General features: G+C 37.3%; 1 protein-coding gene across 2 annotated transcripts in view; it reads right to left on the bottom strand.

Annotated features, from left to right (window-relative positions):
• SNTB2 (syntrophin beta 2) overlaps positions 1-19,122 on the bottom strand; it is a 98,243-nt gene that overhangs the window by 15,505 nt on the left and 63,616 nt on the right. The window lies entirely within an intron of this gene.

Below are 19,122 nucleotides of genomic sequence, written 5' to 3'. Positions count from 1 at the left end.
TTCAAAATAAGATTATAGTCTCTGAACTAGATACCATTCTGTTTTCCCATAAAATGACCCCTGGTGTCACAGGCAGAAACTGGGCTGGATGGGCCAAGGCCCCAGTTTCCCGTTGGCTTTTTTATGCTCCCAAGAGGCTATGCATATCAACGAAAGATTCAATTTTGATTAGGAAATGATAAGCCCCCATACATGTATAGCCATCCCTATTATCAACTTCACTCACCAGAATGGTACATTTTTTACCAAGGATGAACCTACATCATAATCACCCGAAGCCCATAGTTTAATTTAGGGTTCACTCTTGGTGTTGTACATTCTATAGGTTTGCACAAATGTATAATGACATACATCCATCGTTATAATATCATATAGAGTATTTTCACTGCCTTAAAAACCCTCTTTGCACTGCCTATTCATTCTTCCCCTCCCCCAGCAACCACTGATCTTTTTATTGTCTCCAGTTTTGCCTTTTTCAGGACATTATATAGTTGGAATCATACAGTATAAAGCCCTGTTAGATTGGCTTCATTCACTTAGTAATATGCATTTAAGGTCCCTCCATGTCTTTTCATGGCTTGATAGCTCGTTTCTTTTTAGCACTGAATAATATTTCATTGTCTGGATGTACCACAGGTTATTTATCCATTCACCTACTGAAGGACATCTTCGTTGCTTCCAAGTTTTGGCAATTATGAAGAAAGCTGCTATAAACAACTTTGTGCAGGTTTCTGTGTGAACCTGTTTTCAACTCCTTTGGATAAACCAAGCAGCGGGATTGCTGGATCGTACGGTAAGAGTATGTTTGTAAGAAATCGCCAAACTATCTTCCAAAGTGACTGTATCATTTTGCATTCCCATCACAATGTATGAGAGTTCCTATTGTTCCACATCCTCACCAGCATTTGGTGTTGTCAGTGCTCTGGATATTGGACATTTTAATAGGTGTGTAGTGGTATCTCGTTGTTTTAAGTTGCATTTCCCTGATGACATAGGATGTGGAGCATATTTTCATATTCTTATTTGCTATTTGTATATCTTCTTTGGTGTCTGTAAAGGTTCTTTGCCCATTTTTTAATTGCATTGTTTGTTTTCTTATTGTTGAGCTTTACAAGTTCTTTGTAAATTTTAGATAACAGTTCTTTATCAGATGTGTTTTTTGCAAATATTTTATCCTAGTCCGTGGCTTGTCTTCTCTTTCGCAGAGCAGAAAAATTTTTTTTTTTTTATAATTTTATTTATTTATTTTTCCCCCAAAGCCCCAGTAGATAGTTGTATGTCATAGTTGCATATCCTTCTAGCTGCTGTATGTGGGACGCGGCCTCAGCATGGCTGGACAAGCGGTGCATCGGTGTGCGCCTGGGATCCGAACCCGGGCCGCCAGCAGCGGAGCGTGAGCACTTAACCACTAAGCCACAGGGCCGGCCCAGCAGAGCAGAAAATTTTAATTTTAGTAAAGTCCACCTTATCAATTATTTCTTTCATGGATTATGTCTTTGGTGTTGTATCTAAAAAAGCCATCAGCGGGGAGGGAGGTGAACATGATATAATCTATGCAGAAATAGAAGTATAATGATGTACACTGGAAAAAAAATAAAAGAGCCATCACTATACCCAGGGTCATCTAGGTTTTCCCCCATGTTATCTTCCAGGAGTTTTACAGTTTTGCATTTAGGTCAATGATCCATTTTGAGTTAATTTTTGTGAAGGGTGTAAGGTCTGTGTCTAGATTCATTTTTTTTTAAATTTTGTTAAAAATAGACTTTATTTTTTAGAACAGTTTTAGGTTCACAGCAATATTGAGCAGCAAGTACAGAGAGTTCCCATGCCCCCTGACCCACACATGCACAGCCTTTCCCACTATCAACATCCCGCACCAGAGTGGTATGTTTATTAAAACTGATGAACCTATATTGACACATCATTATCACCCAAAGTCCACAGTTTACTCTAGCATCACTATTGTACATTCTGTGAGTTTTGACAAATGTATAATGACATGTATCTGCCATTGTAGCATCATACAGAATAGTTTCCCTGCCTTAAAAGTCCTGTGCTCCACGTAGTCATATCTTCCCCGCCTCTAGCTCCTGGCAACCACCGATCTTTTTATCATGTATAGTTTTGCATTTTCCAGAATGTCATATAGTTGGAATCATACAATATGTAGCCTTTTCAGATTGGCTTCTTTCACTTAGTAATATACATTTAAAGTTCCTCCATGTCTTTTCATGGCTTGATAGCTCATTTCTTATTAGCTCTGAATAACATTTTCCGTTGTGTGAATTTACCATAGTTTATCCATTCATCCACTGAAGGACATCTTCATTGCTTCCAAGTTTTGGCAATTATTAATAAAGCTGGTATAAACTTCCACGTGCAGGTTTTTGTGGTGGGCATAAGTTTTCAACTCATTTGTGTAAATACCAAGGAGTGAGATTGCTGGATTGTATGGTATGAGCATGTTTAGTTTTGTAAGAAACTGCCAAACTGTCTTCCAAAGTGGCTGTACTCTTTTGCATTCTTATCAGCCTTGAGAGTTCCTGTTCCTCTACATCTTCACCAGCATTTGGTGTTGTCAGTGTTTTGGACTTTTTTGCCATTCTAATATATGTATAGTGGTATCTCATTTTTTTTAATTGAGGTCATAATAGTTTATAACATTGTGAAATTTCAGTTGTACATTATTATTTGTCAGTCACCATATAAACACACCCCTTCACCCCTTATACCCACCCCTGCAACCCCCTTCCCTCTGGTAACCACTAAACTGTTCTCTCCGTCTGTGTGTCTAGATTCATCTTTTTGCGTGTGGATGTCTAGTTGTTCTAGCACCATTTGTTGAAGAAACTATCTTTGTTCCATTGTATTGCCTTTGCTCCTCTGTCAAAGATCAGTTGACTATATTTATAGGGATCTATTTCTGGGCTCTCTATTCTGTTTCACTGATCTATCTGTCTCTTCTTTCGCCAATACTACACCATCTTGATTACTGTAGCTTTATAGTAAGTCTTGAAGATGGGTAGTGTCAGTCCTCCAAGTTTATTTTTCTCCTTCAATACTGTGTTGGCTGTTCTGGGTATTTTGCCTCTCCATATAAACTTTAGAATCAGTTTCTCAATATCCATAAAATAACTTGCTAGAATTTTGATTGGGATTGCATTGAATCTATAGATCAATTTGGGAAGAACTGACATCTTGACAATATTGAATCTTCCTATTCATAAACAGAATATCTCTCCATTTATTTAGTTCTTCTTTGATTTTGTTCATCAGAATTTTGTAGTTTTCCTCATACAGATCTTGAACATATTTTGTTAGATTTATACCTAAGTATTTCTTTTTTGGGGGTGCTAATGTAAATGCCATTGTGTTATTTATTTATTTATCCATCCATCCATCCATCCATCCATCCATCCATCCATCCATCCATCCCCAAAGCCCCAATAGATAGTTGTATGTCATAGTTGCACATCCTTCTAGTTGCTGTATGTGGGACACGGCCTCAGCATGGCCAGAGAAGTGGTGCGTTGGTGCGCCCCCAGGCCGCCAGCAGCGGAGCGCGCGCACTTAACTGCTAAGCCACTGGGCCGGCCTGCCATTGTGTTTTTAATTTCAAATTCCACTTATTCATTGCTCGTATATAGGAAAGCAATTGACTTGTGTACATTAACCTTGTATCCTGCAACTTTGCTATAATTGCTTATTTGTTCCAGGAGTTTTTTGGTCGATTCTTTTGGATTTTCTACATAGATGATCATGTCAACTGCAAACAAAGATAGTTTTTATGTCTTCCTTCTCAATCTGTATTTCTTTTGCTTCCTTTTCTTGCCTTATTGCATTAGCAAGGACTTCCAATATGATGCTGAAAAGGAGTGTCAAGAGGGGACATCCTTGTTTTGTACCCGATCTTAGTGGGAAAGCTTCGTGTTTCTTACTATTAAGTATGTTAGCTGTAGGTTTTTTGTAGACAGTCTTTAAGTTGAGAATGTTCCTATCTATTCCTAGTTTATTGAGAGTTTTTATCATGAATGGGTGTTGGATTTTGTCAAATGTTTTTTCTGCATCTCTTGAGAGGCTCATGTAATTTTTCTTCTTTAGCTTGTTGACGTGATGGATTACATTAAATGATTTTTGAATATTGAATTAGCCTTGCATACCTGGGATAGATACCACTCGGTCGTGGTGTATAATTCTTTTGATACGTTTTTGGATTCAAATTGCTAATATTTTGTTGAGGATTCTTACATCTCTGTTCATGAGAGATACTAGTCTGTAGTTTTCTTTTCTTGTAACATCTTTGTCTGGTTTTGGTATTAGGGTAATGCTAGCCTCATAGAATGAGTCAGAAAGTATTCCCTCTGCTTCTATCCTCTGAAAGAGATTATAGGGAATTTCTTCCTCAAATGTTTGGTAGAATCACCAGTGAACTCATCTGCGCCTGGCGCTTTCTGTTTTGGAAGAGTTTGCACTTTTTTTTTTTTGTGAGGAAGACTGGATCTGAGCTAACATCCATTACCAATCCTCCTCTTTTTGCTGAGGAAGATTAGCCTTGAGCTAATATCTGTGCCAATCGTCCTCTATTTTGTATGTGGGATGCCACCACAGCATGGCTTAATGAGTGGTGCGTCAGTCCGCGCCCGGGATCCGAACATGCGAACCCCGGGCCACCGAAGCAGAGCGCATGAACTTAACCACTACGCCACTGGGCCAGCCCCAAAACTTTGCACTTTTTACAAGAATTTACTTACAATGGATCTTATATCTAAATGTAAAACGCAAAAGTATAAAACTTCTAGAAGACATCTTAAGAGAAAATCTAGGTGATTTAAAAAGATACAACACTAAAGCCATGATCCATGAAAAGAAAAAAGCAGTACGTTGGACTTCATCAATTAAAAACTTCTGCTCTTCAAAAGACACTGTAAAGAGAATGAAAAGACAAGTGACAGAGTAGCAAAAAATATATGAAAAACATATGTCTGATAAAGGACTGGTATCCAAAATATACAAAGACGTCTTAAAACTCAACAATAAAAAACCCCAAAAAGTCCAGTTAGGGCCGGCCCCATGGGTTAGCAGTTAAGTGCGTGCGCTCTACTGCTGGTGGCCCAGGTTCGGATCCTGGGTTTGCACCGACGCACCGCTTCTCCGGCCATGCTGACACCGCGTCCCACATACAGCAACTAGAAGAATGTGCAACTATGACATACAACTATCTACTGGGGCTTTGGGGGAAAAAAATAAATAAATAAAAAGTTATAAAAAAAAAATAAATAAAAGTTCCAACCCTTAAAAAAAAAAAAAAAAGTCCAGTTAAAAAATGAACAAAAGACCCACTTTTTGGTATATATCCAAAAGAACTGAAAACAGGCTCTTGAAGAGATATTTCATGCCCATGTTCGTTGCAGCATTATCCACAATAGCAAAGGGGTGGAAGCAACCTAAATGTCTAATGACAGATGAATGGCTAAAGAAAATGTGGTATATACATACAATAGAATATCATTCATCCTTAAAAAGAAGGAAATCCTGTCATACACTTCAAAATAGATGAACCTTGAAGACATTATGCTACGTGAAATAAGCCAGTCAGAAAAAAGACAAATACTGCATGATTCTGGTTATATTCCAGTTACATATTTCCAGTATCCAAAGTAGTCAAACTCAGAGAAACAGAAAGTAGAAAGTGATTACCAAGGACTGGGGAGGAGGAGGAAATGGGAGGTTGTTATTCAATGGATATGGAGTCTCAGTTTTGCAAGATGAGAAAGTTCTAGGGATCTGTTGTACAACAATGTACATATAGTTAACACTACTGTACTGTACACTTAAAAATGGTTAAAGTGATAAACTTATGTGTTTTTTACCACAATGTAAAAAAAAATCTTTGAAGTTAGCAAAACTGAAAAATGGACAAAAGATCTGAACAGACACCTCATCAAAGATAATATATAGATGGCAAATAAGCATATGAAAAGATGTTCATTGGGGAATTGTAATTAAAACAATGATATACCATCACATACCTATTAGCATGGCTAAAATCCAAAACACTGACAACATCAAATGCTGACAAGAATATAGAGCAATGGGAACTCTTATTCACTGCTTGGGGGAATGCAAATGGTACAGCCACTTTGGAAGACAATTTAGCAGTTTCATACAAAATGAAACATACTCGTACCATATGATCTAGCAATCATACTCCTTGGTGTATACTCAAATGAGTTGAATACTTGCATCCACAAAAAACCTGCACGCAAATTTGTGCAACTGGAAAAAATGCCCTTTTCCTGAATGAAGAAGAGTGCAGGAAGAATAGGTTTGTAGAGGAAGCACAAGATTTGTTTTTAGAAATATTAAGTCTGAGATAGCTATTAGCCATCTCTGCCAATGTCTAGTTGCCTACTCAATATCCATTCTCTCATTCTTCCTTAGAAATAGAAGGCTGCCTTTATCCTGCATGACAGTATGCATGGATAAAAGAATATTTTCCAAACTCCTTTGCAGAAAGAGATGTCCAATGAATTGTAGCTGTTATTGGGTAGGATCTCCAGAAAAGCTCTGTAATTGGAGAATAAGGCAGCAGGTGTGTGTCCCTTTTGTCCTTTTCCTCCTCTTCCTCCTGCCTACAATTTAAATACGATGGCTGGAGCTTCCACTAGGCATCTTGAGCCATGAAGCAAACTTGAAGTGGAGAAGCCTCTTGCTAAGATGAAAGATTTCTTTTACATAAGAAAGAAACATCTATTTTATTATTTCTGGTTACTTTTACTAACAGCTGAATATGCTCCCTAATGATTATGATTATAAATATGTGAATGATATGTTACATAGGCAGTCGGAATATGTTTGTGATTCTGTCTGGGCTGGAGATATAAATTTGGGAGTTGTCAGTGTATAGGAGAGATTTGAAGTTATGGGACTAGACATAATCACCAGTGGGGTGGGGTAGTTGAGAGAGAAGACGTCTGAGCCCTGGGGCATGTCAATGTTTAGAAGTCAACAAGATAAGGAGGGATCAACAAAGGGGAATGAGAAAACGTGGCCAGTGAGGTTAGAGGAGAACTGACGGAGAACCCGGAGAAGCCAGGTAAAAAAAGGGCAAAAAAAGGAGCTCCAAAACATTTTTTTCAACTACTTTCAGTAATCATATTGTGATAATGCTACAGTAGAATAATAGTAGCACTATTCTGATACTGTAGTGTATATAATGTGGGATAAAGCAAATGAGTATTTATGTGATATTCTAATTTGATCATCTCTGATGTCCTTGAGATCTGGAATTCCAGGTATGAGAAAAAGGAAAACCAGATGTAAGATAGAAGAGCTTAAGTTAAAACACTGTAGTCTCAAATTTGAAACGGAGTACCTGTGTGAACTCATGATATATTTTGTTTTAAAAAATATATACACACACACATACTTATTTCCTTCCTCTGTCTATCAACGAAGACCTATAAACAATAACCAACTCAATAGCAACAAATATCCTTACTGCCTAAATTGAACCCCCATCCCTCAAAAAAAAAGATGAGGCTTCTTGGAAAATGACTGCTCTAGAGCAGAAGACAAACAAGATAAGTCTGGAATATTCTATCACACCAGACAGCATGGCAACTCTCAAATACTTTAATATAAAAGTCCTGTCAAAGGGGCTCAGGAGTCCACCTGAAGAGGCTCCCATTGGCCAAAGACAGGACGTTTTGAGCATCAACAAGGATAAACTACAATGGCTATTAAATTCACAAGTTCACATCTTTAAAAAAAATTAACCAGTTCCTCAAAAAGTTAAACATAGAGTTACCATATGACCAAATAATTCCACTCCTGGGTACACACCCAGAAGAACTAAAAACGCATGTCAGCACAAAAACTTGTTCACAAATGTTCATAGCAATATTATTCATAATAGCCAAAAAGTGGAAACAACCCAAATGTCCATCAACTGATGGATGGATAAACAAAATGGGGTATATCCATATAATGGACTATTATTCAGCCATAAAAAAGAAAGAAGGTCTGACACATGCTACACATGGATGAACCTTGAACACATTATGATAAGTGAAAGAAGCAGACATACAAGAACATATATCGTATGATTCCATTTATATGGAATAGGCAAATCCATAGAGACAGAAAGTAGGTTAGTGGTTGTCAAGGGCTGGGGAGAGGAGGCAATAGGTAGTGACTGCTAATAGGTATGGAGTTTCTTTTTGCAGTGATGAAAATCTTCTGGAATTCTATGGTATTGATGCATGCACAACCCTGTGAACTTTATGGTATGTGAATTATATCTCAGTAAAGCTGTTATAATAAAAATAACTGAGCATGATGGGAGGGTATTATTGAACCAACTCAATATTATGGAGAAGGTCCAGTTATTGGTAATGACAAGCTCATCATCATGATAGTGGTGGTGGGTGATGGAGATAGTGTGAAGGAAATCATTGAAGGAGAAGAAGTCAAGGAACTGAGAGTTCAGAGTAATAGAAGGATCGTCTACCTGAATATTAAAAATCATTCAAATACTAGGATTATGTAGAGGGAAGAGAGAAAGAGAAAGGAAGAAGGTGGGAGAGAAGGAGAAAAGGAGAGAAGGGAAGTGGGGGAGAGAGACAGAAAGAATGAACAGGAACCAGGTGCTAAAATCCTTAAGAGGTGTGGCAGAATGACCTGGTAGTCTTGAGATGATATCAACAAAGAGAGCATTCAGGTGGTATGGTCTGAAGGTATGAACTCTAAAGAGGCTGGAGGATTTTAGGGAGGAGGGAGGAACAATGGAGTAACAGAGCAACAGTGGACAAGGAGGAGCAAGGAGGACACCTACCCTATTTCCAAGCCCAGCAGTAAGTGGAACGTGGAAGAGACCATAGCCATCTCTTGAAAGAACAGAAGGGGAAGCAGTGTCCTTAGGGGAAAGCCAGATTTAGAGGAAGAAGGTAACGGGACTCTTCAGAGAAAAAGTCGAGGATATAAAAGGTTTTACTAATGACTGAATGAGTTTCAGAGGGCAAAGTGGAAGAGTTTGGGGAAGGAGGTTGAAACCAGGTCAGATTAGGGGAGAGCCTATAGATTTGGCTAGTGTCAGTTTCATTCAGGGGAACCATAGTGGAAAAGGCCAGAAATAAGACTGATGCCTAAGCAAAAGTGTAAATAAGGGTCAACATTTTAGCCTTACTCCTCTTTACTGATGTCCCTTTGTCCAAGAATTCTCAAAGTGTTCTTGGCAAAGAAGGAAAAGAAAAAGTGAAGCTAGAACCTCCATCCTTTTAGATTCACTGTTAAAATACAATGAAATATAAAAACACTTTGAGCAACTCCTGAGACAAGCAACTCAACTTCTATGGAAAACCTTAATCCTAAGGAGCAGGTCCAATGTTTGAAAAAACACCGGGCTATGTGACTCAATATGAGTCATGTTACTTTCAGTGTCCATGAATATTTTTTTTCTTTTTGTGAGGAAGATTGGCCCCGAGCTAACATCTGTTGCCAATCCTCCTCTGTTTGCTTGAGGAAGATTGTTGCTGAGCTAACATCTGTGCCAGTCTTCCTCTACTTTATGTACAGGACGCCGCCGCAGCATGGCTTGATGAGTGGTGCATAGGTCCGTGCCCAGGATCTGAACCTGCAAACTCCAGGCCGCCTAAGCGGAGCACGTGAACTTAACCACTACACTACCGGGCTGGCCCCTACGTGAATATTTTATATTTTTAAAAAAGAAAATTTGCTAGATATCAAAAATTAAGATAGGATAAGGTCTTTCTTCTCTAACAGGATTTTGATACTCCCTGGGAAACATCACATTCATCACTTAAGAATGTCAAAAGTCAGAGAAATGAGAGACCATACAAACTCTTTCCTTACCTGATGAGTTGAAGCCAAGAAGTCATATCAGCCCTCATATCTCAGGGTTTCAATGAGATGCTAACATGAACATTTCTTCATTTGTCTAACTCCTGTTTGACTGGAACAGGGACCATTATTTCCGATAAATGTTGTGCCTGCGGGCTTTGCTAGTCCAATCTGTTCTAAATGCTTACGTTTTGAGGTGAAAAGCCCCTCTTAGGCTGTGCAAATTATGATGAGAATGGGACATAATTAATTTCTGTTCTTAAAGAAAATAGCCAATGAAAACTGATTTCCTAAACTTTGAAACTACTTGGTTATAACTCTTGACTCCCATTCACTTGAACTATGATATTATTCCACTACATTAAAAAAAAAAAAGTGCCATCCTTTTGCTTGAAAAAGTGAGTTCCAACTCATTTTTGGGAGGGATGGGTAGTGATGCCCATTGAAATATTTTCAGATGTAACAAAATGAGATCTTGAACTAATCATTTTGGGAAGAAAGTTCAAATCAAGTATGGGAAACAATGAAACAAAGTACAGAAGAGAAAAAACATTGAGAAGCAAGAAAGAACCTTAGTTTCATTATACTCCACACATATTCTGCCCCATGAGATGTTCATAAGAACAGAGTTTCAAGGACAAAGAAATGTAACATTCATGAACTAAAAACTATTTTCAGACAAAAAGGAAAGAGCAGAATATTGCTTAAGAGAATACTGAGCATTCCTAAAATATATTTAAAAAATCTCTTCAACTAACAGTGAAAAACTTCCCACAAAGAAAATCTCAAGCCTAGATGGCTTTGCTGGTGAATTCTACCAAATATTTAAACAAGAGTTAATGCCAATTCTTTATAAACTTCCAAAAATAGAAGAGGAGGGAACACCTCCGAACTCATTCTATGAGGCCAGTAATACCCTAATACCCAAACCAAAGACATCTCAAAAAAAGAATACTACAGACCAATATCACTTATGAATATAAGACACAAAAATCCTCATCAAAATACTGGCAAATTGAATCTAGCATGACCAAATAGAATTTATCTCAGAAGTACAAGGTTGGTTTAACATCTGAAAATCAATATGGTAATACACCATATAAACAGAGTAAAGGACAAAACTCACATGACCATCACAATAGACATGGAAAAAGCATTTGACAAATCCAAAACCCTTCCATGATGAAAACACTCAAAAATCGTGGAATAGAAGGGAACTTCCTCAACCTGCTAAGGGGCATCTATACAAAACCCATAGCTAACATCATATTTAATGATAAAAGACTGAATGCTTTCCCCATAAGATCAGGAAAAAGACAAGGATGTCTGTGCCAATTCTATTCAACATTGTACTCGAGATTCTAGGCAGAGCAATTAGGCAAGAAAATGAAATAAAAGGAAACCAGAACGAAAAGGAAGTAGTAAAAACTATCTCTTGTTTGCAGATGATATGATCTTATGCATAGAAAGTCCTAAGAAGTCCACTAAAACCTATTAAACTAATAAACGAGTTGAGCAAGGTTGCAGGAAACAAGATCAAGATATAAAAATCAATGTATTGATTGAATACACTAGCAATGAACAATCCAAAAAGGAAATTAAGAAAACAATTCATTTACAATAGCATCAAAATGAAAAACTACTTAGGAATAAATTTAACAAAAGAAGTATCAAACTGGTACTCTGAAAACTACAAAACATTGCTAAAGAAATTTAAAAAGACCTAAAGAAATAAAAAGATATCCTGTATCATGGATTGGAAAACTTAATATGTTAAGATGGTAATACTCCCAAATTGATCTACAGATTCAACACAATCCCTGTCAAAGTTTCATGTGTCTTTTTTTGTAGAAATTGACAGGCTGATCCTAAAATCCATATAGAAATGCAAGGGACTCAGAATCACCAAAATAATCTTAAAAAATGACAAAGTTGGAAAATTCACACTTCTGATTTCAAAATTTACCACAAAGCTATAAAATTGAGGGCCGGCCCCGTGGCTTAGTGGTTAAGTGCGTGCGCTCCGCTGCTGGTGGCCCCGGTTCAGATCCCGGGCGCGCACCAACACACCGCTTCTCTGGCCATGCTGAGGCCGAGTCCCACATACAGCAACTAGAAGGATGTGCAGCTATGACATACAACTATCTACTGGGGCTTGGGGGAAAAAATAAATAAATAAAAAGCTATAAAATTGAAAGTCCAGAAATAAACCCTCATATTTATGATCAATTGGTGTTTGACAAGGGTGCCAAGAGGGTTCAATGGAGAAAGAACAGTCTTTTCAACGAATGGTACTGTGATAACCGGATATTCACATGCAATCCACTACACTGACCACTACATCACACCACATACAAAAATTAACTCCATATGGATAAAAGAACAAAATGTTAAGAGCTTAAACTGTAAAACTTTTAGAAGAGAACATGAGTAAATCTTTATGACCTTGGATTAGGGAAAGCCTTCTTAGATATGACAAAAAAGGGCAAAGATATAAGAGAAGACTGATAAATTGAACTTCATCAAAATTAAAAACTTTTGTGCTTCAAATGACTCCATCAAGAAAGTGAAAAGACAACCCATAGAATGGGAAAAAATATTTGTAAATCATATATTTGATAAGGTATTTGTCTACAGAATGTATAGAGAACTCCTACAACTCAATAATAAAAAGACAACCCAATTATAGGACAAAGGATTTGAATAGACATTTCTCCAAAGATAAACAAATGGTCAATAAGTACATGAAAAGATGCTCAACATCATTAGCTATTGGGGAAATACAACTGAAAACCATGAGGATGTAGAGAAAACGGAACCCTCATACACTGCTGGTGAGAATTTAAAATGAGGTAGCCATGTACAAAATAGCCTGGTAGTTCCTCAAAAAGTTAAACATAGGGTCCGGGCCTGTGGGGTAGTGGTTAAGTGCGAGCGCTGTGCTGGCTGGCGGCCCCGGGTTTGGATCCCGGGCGCGCACTGACGCACCGCTTGTCAGGCCATGCTGTGGCAGTATCCCATGTAAAGTAGAGGAAGACGGGCAAGGATGTTAGCTCAGGGCCAGTCTTCCTCAGCAAAAAAAAGAGGAGGATTGGCATGGATGTTAGCTCAGGGCTGATCTTCCTCACACACACACACACACACATACCCACAAAAGTTAAACATAGAGTTCCATATGAACCAGCAATTTTATTCCTAGGTATACACTCAAAAAACCCCAAAACATATGTTCACACAAAAACTTGTGCATGAATGTTATAGCAGCATTATTCATAATAGTCAGAAAATGGAAATAACCCAAATGGCTATCAAATGATGAAAATGATATATATCTATACAATGGAATATTATTAAGCCATAACAAGGAATGAAGTTGTGACACATGCTAAAACATGGATGAACCTTGAAAACACGATGCTAAGTGAAAGAAGAGACATAAAAGGCTACATGACATACGAACCATTTATATGAAATGTCCAGAATAGGCAAATATATAGAGATAAAGTAGATTTGTGGTTGCTTAGGGCTGGGGGAGGGGAAAATGAGGAGTGATTGCTAACAGGTACGGAGTTTCTTTTTGGGGTGATGGAAGTGTCTTAATATTTATTGTGATGATGGTTGTATAACTCTGTAAACATACTAAAAACCATTAAATTTTATACTTTGAATGGGTGAATTGTATGGTGTGTGAGTTATATCTCAATAAAGCTGCTAAAGAAATAACAGTGAAGTATCTATGTGGAAAACCATGAGAAAAGCAACTTTCCTTAAGGTCATCTAACTATTCAACATTTTGTTTCATGACAACTATTTAATATAGTTTAATGTATTCACGTTTTCCAAAAATATTTTCCCTATATTTAAGAAGTTCTAAGTAGATCAGTGTAACAGAACAAACAACTACCTCACTTACAAGGAATCACTCAGCAGACAATGTTTTCCACATAGCATTTTTAAAAACTTGGGTGAGGAACATACATCAAAGAGAAATAAACAAAATGGCTTGTTCTTAGCTTCACTGTAGGCTGTATACCTGTTAATATTTTTTCTACAAATTTGCTGGTTCCTTCCTTCACTTGTCTAATAGTAACCTGAGCAAGAAGACACCTAAGAGCAAATGGATGCCCCTTTACATTTCCTTTAGTTGTCAGGGAGTCTTTATTGGTTCAGATAAAAGGCAAGAATGTGTTTCTCAAGCAAAAGGCAATTTGTTCTTAATCTACCAACCGGTTTCGCCAAATTAACTACTGAGTTCTCAACCCCGGCTCTACATGAGAATCAGCCGGTACATAGCTTTTAAAAATTACTGATGTCTGGCTCATATCCTCAAAAATTCAGATTTAACTGGCTTAGGGTAGGGCCCAGGCAACCTTATTTTATTAAAAGTTCTCCAGACAATTCAAATGTGTAGCGACAGTTGAGAAGAACTAAACTAGTGGTTTGCCAACTTTTTGGTCTGAGGACACTTCTGCACTCTTAAAACACTGAGTACTACAAAATGCTTTTGTTTATATGGATTATATTTATAGATATTTACTATAATTAGAAGTTAAAACTGAAATTAAAAAATATTTAATTTAAAAATAAAAATAACAAACCTAGTATGTTAATGTAAATAACTTATTTTTATTAAAATATTTTCCAAAACAGAAAAAATTTAATGTGAACAGTGGCATTGTTCTACATTTTTTAGCAAATCTCTTTAATATTCAGCTTAATAAAAGACAGCGAAATTCTCATATTTGCTTCTGCATTTTGTTGCAGTATGTAGTTGAAATATAAGAAAAAAACCCAGCTTCACATAGGTGTGTTGTTGGAAAAGGAAAGAGTATTTTAACAGCCTTTTCAGATAATTGTGGATATCCTTCTGTCCACTGAACCAAAACCCAACAAGTGGTTTCTTAAAGGTTAGTTGCAATGTAGGATCTGAAACCTTATCACTAAAGTTTTAATGTATCCTGTTACATTAAAAATCCATTGGTCTCCCTTGCACTTTGAATGGATCTTTTTTACCCATGCATTATTTTGTAACATCATGTACTGGTCATTTGGAAAATATTTTTTCACTGAGTTATGCAGATTTTCCAAATGTTAAAAGCATTTCATTATACAATATCAAAAAGTCACATTTGCTAATTTCACCACTGATTTCATCAGAAAAGTCTTGGGAAGCTGTCAAGCTCACAGTGACAGATAAAAGTTTTCCAGAATTCTAATTTTTGTTTGAAAGCTAGAAGTTTGTGATTGGCAACAAACACTATCAGTGTTTTCCTTTAGTGACAAATTTGTTTTGGTCATTTTAGAGAAAATGTCTGACAAATACCCAAGTCTGACTAACCACAGTTTGGCAGCCAGTTGTTATTTCAAGTAAAAAATGGTGTTGCATGAAAAAAACCAGCTAGTTCAGCTTGTAACTCAACCACACATGCACCTTTCTTTGAGACAACCATCATACTTCAGTATGCAACAGAAGTGCTCTGTGAGTACTTCTCATTTCATCTCACAGAATATTAAAAAGATGAATACTCAAGGGTAGATATTAAATAAAACTAATAAGTTTTACTGCTTCAGCAAAGACATTTTGAGGTTAAACCAGCATTTTTTGCCCCCTGCAAGTCCATACAGTTTGGTGCGAATTGCCTTGATTCATGCTAAGGCACCAGAAATTTTACCAACCCTCAGTGCAAATGTCAATAGTGAAAGAAAGCAAATAACATCTTAGTATTACTATGAAAATAGTTTTGAACTCACAGACCCCCTGAAGAGGGGATCCCCAGAGGTCCATGAAAGGATAATTTGAGAACCACCTCACTGAGCTGATTCCCATAGAAACAACATGCCAATTTAACACTAGCTATCTCAGCAAGAGTTAAATGAGTTTCAAAATTACTCTACATATGATCCAAGTAAGACACAGAGTGCGGAAAGTGACGGGTGTATTCTACCATATTCAGTTTGATTGCTAATCCCAAGTCAGATATTAAAAAATAAAAACTCTAGGAGAATTTTTCCTACAGATTTGATTATGAAATATTTGGCAGGGGGAATCTAATTCAAACCAGCTGCTGGACTCTTGCTGTGCAGCAGTTAGTTAGAACATACTGCCAAAAACCCCCCTTTGGTGAGGCCAGATGAGCTCATGCAAAGGCATTTTAGCAGCTTTTGCCCCGTAAGTCCCATAAGCACAACACCACTCCATCTTCCACACTGTAAAGTAGCCACATTTTGAATCTTTTTCTCCTCCAGTCAAACAAAGCTTATAGGAAAAGACTTCAAAATGCACATCCTACAAAATCCACAGCACCTTTAAAACCAATGTTTTCCTACCTGTATCATGTATCTGGCTTTAATCTTAAGAAATGTATAAAATAAAAAATAACTAAATAAAATAAAAATCCTCTTCATTTACCACTTTCATGTTTTACATAATTCCTCACCAGCCTGGAATGAATACCAGTTATTAACACACACACACACTCTCACACATAGCACTATGGTTTCCAAGAACCTGTAAATGTGCAAGCTAATATAAATGGTAACTCATGTTAACTTATATCACCTACCAATGTTCTTTGATTTTTGAACTACAATTAATTCTTAATTTACCAGGGACTATCTACTTTTGCAGATAATCAAGGTCCTTAATTTCTTTTCCTTCCCTATGTGTTTATGTGATCACTTTTTCTGTCTCATCCACTCATAAGAACATGTTCCAAAGTATTAGAAATAGAATTAGTGAAAGTGAACATTCAGCCCTTTCTCATTACTCATATAAATCTCAAACCTTCTCTTTCCATCACACTAAAAAGACATAAGCATACCACTTTCTGGCCTTGATTCTCTCTGCAGGATTCCTCCTAGTCTGGTTTCACCCTCCGGTCTCTCTCAATGGCCATACTCTACCCGCCCTGGGAAGCAGAGGATGATTAAGTCCCATTTAATTCTATCATGCAGTGATTTCAACCAACATCACCTGGCCAACATGGCCACAAGGAAAAACTAAACTCCTCATCTGCCTGTCAGCTTTGCTCCTAATCCACTGGTACTTTCTGAACAAGGAGTAAAAAAATCCCTGCTGTTACATTAATTAAACTTATTAAGAAACAACGTGTTCAGAGAGCTACAGGCCCCACCCATGTAATTAATAGCCAAGTTCAATTTGCTTGTCTAGGTTGATCCAAATAATACATTTGAATTCCTCACATTTAATATAAAACTTTCACTACTTGTAAAAACTGCTGGGTAGAGCTAAGCTCCTCTTTTAACAACAGCCGAATTAAACCAATTATATTTTTTATATAGATTTCTTCTTTGACATATTTTCACTTAATAATAAATAATAATTACTATTATAATTAAAGCAGCTCACACTTGAGCACTTACAATCTGTCAGGTACTACTGTAGGTATTAACTCATTTAATACTCATACCCACTCCATCTCATTAGGGTCCACTTAACAAATGGAAAAATCTGTAGCACAGAAAGGCTAAGTAACATGCTCCTAATGACCCACTACAAATGGCAGAATAGGGATTCAAACTCAGTTTGTTAAAGACTGGTATTAGTCCCTTCTACTAAATCTTGTTGGTTGTTTTGCTTTGTTTTAATCGCAACAGCTTTATTGAGATATAATACACATACCATACACTTTACCTATTTAAAGTGGAGAGTTCAATGGATTTTAGTATATTTAGAGTTGTGCAACCATCACCACATCCAATTTTAGCACATTTTCATTACCCCAAAGAGAAATCCTATATCCACTAGGAATTGCTCCCAGCACTCCCCACACCCCTGGCAACAACTAATCTACTTTCTGTCTCTATAGATTTGCCTATTCTGGACATTTCATATAAATAGAAACATACAATATGATTGGCCTCTCTCAGTGACACCACTTTTGTGTCTGGCTCCTTTCACTTAGCATAAAGTTTTCAAGGTTCATCCATGTTGCAGACTATATCAGAACTTCACTCTTTCTTATTGTTGAACCCAATATTCCATTGTATGGATATACCACATTTATCCATTCATCAGGTGACAGACACTTGGGTTGTTTCCACTGTTTGGGTGTTATGAATAATGCTGTTACGAACATTCATGTATGTTTTGGTGTGGACATTAGTTTTCATTTCTCTTGGGTATACAACCTAGGAGTAGAATTGCTGGGTCATATGGTGATTCTATGTTTAGCCTTTTGAGGAACTGACAGACTGTTTTCCACATACACTGTACCATTTTACATTCCCAGCAGCAGTGTATGAGGGTTCCATTTTCTCCACACACTAGTCTATGCTTGTTATTATCTGTCTTTTTATTTATAGCCATCCTAGTGGGTGGTAAGTGTTATCTCACTGTGGTTTCAACTTGCATTTCCCTGATGGCTAATTATGTTCAACATCTTTTCATGTGCATATTGGCCAATTGTATATCCTCTTTGGACAAATGTCTATTCAGATCCTTTCCCCATTTTTTTTCTTTCTTTCTTTTTTTTTTTTTAAAGATTTTATTTATTTATTTTTCCCCCCAGAGCCCCAGTAGATAGCTGTATGTCATAGCTGCACATCCTTCCAGTTGCTGTATGTGGGACGCGGCCCCAGCATGGCCGGAGAAGCGGTGTGCGCCCGGGATCCGAACCCGGGCTGCGAGCAGCGGAGCGCGTGCACTTAACTGCTAAGCCACGGGGCCGGCCCCCCATTTTTTTTCCCATTTTATTAGTGAGTTGTAAAAGTTCTTTGTATTTTCTAGACACAAGTCCCAGATTAGATACGCAATTTGCAAGTATTTCCTCCCATTCTGTGGGTTGTCTTTTCACTTTCTTTATGGTGACATTTGAAGCACAAAAGTTTTTAATTTTGAGGAAGTCCAATTTATTTATTTTTTCTCTCGTTGCTTGTGCTTCTGGTGTCATATCTAAGAAAGCTCTGCCTAAGGTCATAAATATCTACTCCCATATTTTCCTCTAAGAGTTCTAGGTCTTAAATCTTATTTATATCTTTTCCCTAGCTGCAAATTAATACCACACTGATAGTATACACACAACCACCCCATTTCCTTCTTTAGTACCAAAGGGCTTTGGTGGTTTAGGCCCAGTCTAGTCTATGGCCAGAAAGTATTTGTTTATCGGGTTGTAATTTCTAGTATTGAACAAAGGCTCATCTATGTCACAGGTTTCTGCTCCACCTCTCCGGTGACACACAGTTAAGGAAATGTCTAAGGATAAAACTACCCTCCTTGCACTCTACGATCATAACTAGAGT

The sequence above is a fragment of the Diceros bicornis genome, chromosome 32, assembly GCF_020826845.1.
Source record: "Diceros bicornis minor isolate mBicDic1 chromosome 32, mDicBic1.mat.cur, whole genome shotgun sequence".
NCBI lineage: Eukaryota > Metazoa > Chordata > Mammalia > Perissodactyla > Rhinocerotidae > Diceros > Diceros bicornis.
Note: the sequence above shows the minus strand (reverse complement) of the source record. Positions and strands in the feature narration are given on the sequence as shown.